At 42.6% G+C, this 6,482-nt stretch overlaps 1 pseudogene; it reads right to left on the bottom strand.

Annotated features, from left to right (window-relative positions):
* Nucleotides 1-638: 638 nt before the first annotated feature.
* Nucleotides 639-1,082, bottom strand: LOC116876845 (annotated as a pseudogene).
* Between the last annotated feature and the right edge of the window lie 5,400 nt (nucleotides 1,083-6,482).

Here is a 6,482-nt window from a genome sequence, read left to right as displayed (position 1 = left end):
ATAAAAAGAAACTGACTCCTGTTGCATTTGCAGCCCTCACTCTCCCTGTCCCAGAGAGAAATCCTCTTCTGTTCTTAGAGAATTATAGTGGATGTTGAAAATTAGAACTGTCTGCCCTCATTTGGCAAAGACAAGGACTCCTTAAACCAGTGTAACTTCACCCAAACCAGTATCAGTTCTCCCAAAACACATGCTAGGTTCACAATGTAATTCAATAACCATCCTTCAACATCCTGCCATTTCCCAGTTACTGGGCAAAGGGGACTATTGAGCAAGACCCTAAGGAATCCACAGGATTGGGGCTGCTGGAGAAGGAGAAGAGGGACATTTAAGGCAGATGACAGACTTTTAACAACAACATAAATTATATTCCAGGAAGATGTGCATTTGAGGATGGTTGTAGCAAAGGGTGCAGGAATGACTGCAAATGGTACTGAAAATATGGCTGAAAGCCATCCCTGACGGCCAGTGCTGGTGGTCAGTCCTAAGCCCGAGCACAACTCAAAACACAACAGGCAAAATTTTCAATGTTATGGAATACAAATTTATGTATTTATATCTGATTTAAAAAAATATGTCTCTTTAATAAATATGTCATATCACATAGCATTTAAAGATACAATATGTCTTTAAATGTCTTTTTTTTTTCATTTTAACAGTTTTTATTTCAAGTCACATAGAAGACTACTGTACTCCTGCAGCTTCTCAATTGTTTCTTCCTTGTACTTGCCCTTTTCCTTTCCTACTTGGCGAGATTTGGCTTTCCGTTCAAGGATCTTTTTGCGGTCTTTGTCCAGTTTTAGTCTAGTGATAACCACCTTGCTAGGGTGAATGCCCACATGGACGGTTGTGCCATTCGCCTTCTCTTGCTGCACTCATTCAATGTAGATGATGTACTTCTTCCTGTAGACCTGGACGACCTTGCCAATCTGCTGACCTTTGTAGTGTCCTCGTACAACCTGCACTTCGTCATCCTTCCAGATGGGCATGGAGCACACGTCGTACTTCCGCCTCAGCTCCTTGGAAAGAGGGGAGGACATGATCTTCCTGAGAATGTGGGACGGCGCACTGAAGTGCCGCATTGAAGTGCTGCATTTTATGCAGATGGCCAGGCTTCATACTATGGCTCTGCCATGAGTATACCCTCATGAACTTGAGTACACGAATTTACCTGGGTAAGCCTCAGATTCTCACCTGCATAACAGAATGTGATAACAGTAGTACTCCTTCTAGAATGATGATCATTTTAATATAATGATTGCTATAGACTTTTGGCACGATATCTGAGCCAAAGTAAAAGCTCCGGAAATAGTACTTGCTGCTGAAATTATTGCTGCAACATTATTCAGAAGTGAAAATTAAGTAATTTGCTTCTGTGAGACTCAGCCATCTGTATCCCTTGGTTTCAGACATCCTAATACTGCTTTGTATCTGTCCTAACATGTGTGTAAGACAAAGCCTAAGAGAGAGCCCCACACATGACACATGATAGTCAGAGACAGATGTGGCTTGAGTGGAGAGAGGCCCCAACTCTCCTCTCAGTTCATGGCTCAGCTCAAACAGGGCTCTGCTCAAACATTTCCAAAGCAGCCATGGGCCTCATTTTGGCTGTGATTCCAGACACTACTCCAGGTCGGGGAACCAGAAAGCACCTAACAACAGGCCTTCAGGAAGCTACCCAGGAAATCATTCCTCTTGATCCCTGTCAAGGCTTCAGGGCAGCTTGAACAGAAATCAGCTGCTGTATTAGAAGGTCACATTTTCTCCCTGAGAATGTTACTTTCCTTTTCTTAACTGAATCACTGGCTTCATTACTTTGGGGCTTATGAACTGAAATTTCTGCCTTCCTTGAATCAAACCCTGTGGTTAGATCGTGGTTCTTTTGTACTTATGCTGATTGGTAGTTTTAAAGAAAGGAAGGGGGAAAGGAGGAAAAGAAAATGATGAGGATAAAACCACCAGTTGGCTTTTTCCTCCTTAAAAAACTTTCTAGTTTAGTTTTAGATAAAACAGTATTTGATCAATGGGTCTTTAAAACAATATTACTACACTGTGAGAACTTTGAGGGAGCGTTGTCGTGGCAATGGAAAGTAGCGACATCCATAATCATTTTTCCCCTTTCCCACAAAAAGTAAAAAACATATGTGCACCGGCCTTGAATGGACAGCAAATATTGATTTTTGTTTCTAGGCGCTCCCTCATACTTTTTTCCTGAGATTTTAACCAGAAAAGCTGCTTCTGTTATTAATCAAATGATCTGAGTAAGATATACCGAGCTGCTTTATGATACAGTATTTCATCTTGAATACAATAGCTGTTTTCCATTACTGAAGGATTAAATGTTCTCCTTAAATGTCACATTTTTATCTGGTGATACTGATTATTCTACATAATGGGGTGGGTTTTTTTAGATTTTATTTATTTATTTATTGAGAGAGAGAGAGTGTGAGCAGGAGGAGGGGCAGAGGGAGAAGGAGGGAGAGAACCTCAAGCAGACTCTGTTCTGGGTGTGGAGCCTGGAATGGGGCTTGATCTCATGACCCTGAGGTCATAACCTGAGCTGAAATCAAGAGTCACATGTTCAACCAACTGAGCCACCCAGATGCCTCAGGAATAACATTTTCATCAAAAGAATTACTCAAATCAACTCTTTGTCTCTCTCTCAACTGTGTCCCCTATTTCCTTCTCTCTTTCTGTCTTTCTCACATCCATTTGTTTATTCAATCATTCAATCTACATTTATTAGCATTTGAAGGAGCTAAAGAGTTAAAGAAAGGGATAGACTTGGAAATAATCATAATTCAGAAAGCCCCTCAGTCATAATGATCCCATTTCTTAGAATACTCCAGGGAAAAAAATTTTTAAGAAACTTAAACACTGAAAGACATAAACCAGGTGAGTGGCTGAAGTCACATGTAATTCTATTAAACCTTCCTTAATTACTTAGAGTGACCACAATAAAACATCCATTGATTTTCCTCCTTCCAGTCTCCAAGTTCATGACTCCCTCCGACCGGGTTCCACTGAATTTCCAGAGACACAGAGTTGCTTGAATGTTGTTGTGGAGAATTAAAAAAAAAAAAAAAAAAAAAAAAAACTTGATAACTGCTTGATTTGGTTTTGCTTTGTCAGGCAAAGGAATTCGTAAACTCCCCTGCACAAATTTTAAGGTCCAGGATGACATCTAGGGCATTTTCTTCCAAAGATTTTATTTATTTATTTGACAGAGAGATCACAAGTAGGCAGAGAGGCAGGCAGAGAGAGGGGAAGCAGGTTCCCTGCTGAGCAGAGAGCCTGACGCGGGCTTGATCCCAGGACCCTGGGATCATGACCTGAGCCGAAGGCAGAGGCTTTAACCCACTGATCCACCCAGGCACCCTAGGGCATTTTCTTTTTCGTCCCCAAAGCCCAGAAGATGTTAGACTTCTGTGCAGGGAGCATCCAGGAGTCTGCCAGGGGCATCCCCCCACTGTGCGTTTGACCCCACACTGCTCCTTGCCGTGCGGCTTGGAAGAAGATATGGAGTAACTTCAATATGCTTCTTGCGAAGAGACAAGACATGAGTGCTCTGACCAGAGTATCTCTCTTTTTTTGAAAAAAGGCGAAAACACCTGCAGAGCAGGGAGAAAGAGCGTTGCTGTTGGGTAGAGTTCCGTTTACACCCACACGGGTGTGTGACTCCTCTAGTAACCAGAGTGGCTCTGTGTTTACTTTCTGTCAAAGACAACTATTGTCTTTGTGGCTGGGTCTTAGGGAAACAGCTGCCTTAATTTAGCAAAATACCTTAACAGGCCACTTGGGATAGCAGCTGAGATAGTCACTGAGAGCACTGGTTAGGAGAAGAAGGAAGTAAATTAAGAGAGAGCTCAACCACTCTCAATTAGAAAAGGACAGCGTTCCAGGAAGGGGGTGAGGAGAAATGGAAGGAGAGACGGTGGCGGAAGGAGAGGGCCAAGCACCTCGGGGCAGTTTCCAAGAGACGCTTGGTTTTCATGTTCAATCTTAGGCTGTATTCTGTGCTCTCTATATTCCTTCTATCTGCCTAAAATTGCAGTAAAGAGCTTGAATAATTTGTAGAAATGAGGGGACAATAGCCAAACTATGGAAAGAACCTAGATGTCCATCAACAGATGAATGGATAAAGAAGATGTGGTATATATTACATATATATACACATATACATATGTATATTTATACACACACACACACACACACACACACACACAATGGAATACTATGCAGCCATCAAAAGAAATGAAATCTTGCCATTTGTGATGACGTGGATGGAACTAGAGGGTATTATGCTTAGCAAAATAAGTCAATCGGAGAAAGACAACTATCATATGATCTCCCTGATATGAGTAAGTGGAGATGCAACGTGGGGGGGTTGGGGGTAGGAAAAGAATAAATGAAAGAAGATGGGATCGGGAGGGAGACAAATCATAAGAGACTCTTAACCTCATAAAACAAACTGAGGGTTGCTGGGGGGAGGGGGGTCGGGAAAGGGTGGTTGGGTTATGGACATTGGGGAGGGTATGTGCTATGGTGAGTGCTGTGAAATGTGTTAACCTGGCAATTCACAGACCTGTACCCCTGGGGATAAAAATACATTATATGTTTATTTAAAAAAATTTAAAAATTAATTTTTAAAAAGAAGTAATAATAAATAAATAAATGTTTAAAAAATGGCCATTTTAGGTTATATCAGTCTTCCAAGGGCTCAACAAGGCTGACCAGTCACAGGGCTCAGCCTAGAAGGGACAGAGGAGGGTCTATGATATAGAAAAGTAATTCTATATTACAAAAGGGGAGAACAGATCCAGGGAGGCCTGTGGCAAAGCTCCTGCAATGCACATGCAGAGGTATGGGAAGCAAAGGAGGGTGACTGGGACGGTGGCAAAGAAGGCCAGTGCCAAACGTCCCACAGATGGAGTAGAACCATTTCTCCCAAAGTGTCCTAATCCCAGGAACCTTTTGAATCTATTACATTCCATGACAGAGGAAGTAAGGTTGTTAACCAGATGACCTTGAGATGAGGGATCCCCCTGGGTTATCTGGGCAGGTCCAGTGTGACCACAAATACCCTTGGGGATGCAGAAGAGCAGGAGTCAGAGAAATGCCATGTAAGAAGGACTCCATCTGCCACTGCTGGCTTTGAAGATGGCGGAAGGGGCCATGAGCCAACAAAAGCACTGAGAGTTCTCCCAACTGGAAGAGGCAAGGATACAGACTGACCCTTAGAGCTTCTGGAAGGAGCAGAGACTTGAGGACAGAAGGGCAGAATAATAAATTTGTGTTACCACCGAAAGAAAGAAAAAAAGAAAAGAAATGAGGGGAAAAGGTTAGATCCATGTCTCAATCAGTGCCAAAGCATGGATAAGAAGGAGCAACAGCAAGTGAGAGGCAGAGAGTAATTCAGCAGTGTCTGCACGTTGTGGCTGGAGGCGACTACAAGAACGGAACCCTTTCGGGAATTCACAGTGCACAGGGAATGGAGGCAAAATGCTGAGCATGGAGGGGGAAAAAAAAAAAACCCAGAGACACATACACTGAGATTACCCAACACAGGAACTCACTGCTGGGGAGTGAATGTTAATGGGGGTTTGCAAAAATCCTTTTGGAGTTCCCAAGAATAGAATGACTGAGTTGAGTAAAAAGGAATTCACCCTTTATACTGGCAAGTGAGCATTTGCCCAATGTATTCCACTAATGATGTCTAAAGCAGATAGCTTTTGCTAAATGAACTTCCCTTCAAATTCCTTAACATTCTTACTATGGGACAGGTACAGTTTATTTAAGGAGGCTACTGTTGGAAGAGCCTCAGGTCCTTCGAAGATCTTCCCTTCGTGGTTCTCTGTAAGCTCTTTCCTGCCTTTAAGGGGTTCAGCGCTGAAGCATGTGGAGTATCAGCCCAGACAGATAAGTATGAGAATTATGCCTTCAGGTAGGACCTAAATAAGTCTAATATGGCCAGAGAGCGGCCCAGGAAGCAAATCCTTAATTAGTACTAGGCTACAGCCAGTAAAAAACAAGTCCAAGGGTCAAAAATTATGAACTGAGCCAAATCAGGAGGAAAAACTTAACCGGAAATCAAGAGGGACTGCACAAAGTGGGACAGATTCCAGAGATGGGACAGAGGTGATTGTCTCCATTAAACCACTGGGTCCCTAGCTTGCTGGTACTTGCTGTCAGCCATGTGGTTTGTGTTTCTGGTTGAGTTGGTTCAACTTAAATGTATAGGTTCAGGACAAAGTGTCTTGACGAAAGAGCCCAGAGAACCCGATGGTGTGGCTGAATCCTCAGGGGAGTGACAGAAACCACTATGACTCAACTTTCTTGCTAATTCACCAAATCCATGACCTAGGCTTTGTGGTACAGTTGAAAGCACATCAACTACAAAAGAAAGAAACTTGATTGATTCCCAACTCAACTGACAGGTTATTTGTTCTTTATTTCGAGAGACCCATTTTATAGTTCTGAGT

The sequence above is a fragment of the Lontra canadensis genome, unplaced genomic scaffold (genome assembly GCF_010015895.1).
Source record: "Lontra canadensis isolate GAN:19392208 unplaced genomic scaffold, GSC_riverotter_1.0 scaffold48, whole genome shotgun sequence".
Taxonomy (NCBI): Eukaryota; Metazoa; Chordata; class Mammalia; order Carnivora; family Mustelidae; genus Lontra; species Lontra canadensis.
Note: the sequence above shows the minus strand (reverse complement) of the source record. Positions and strands in the feature narration are given on the sequence as shown.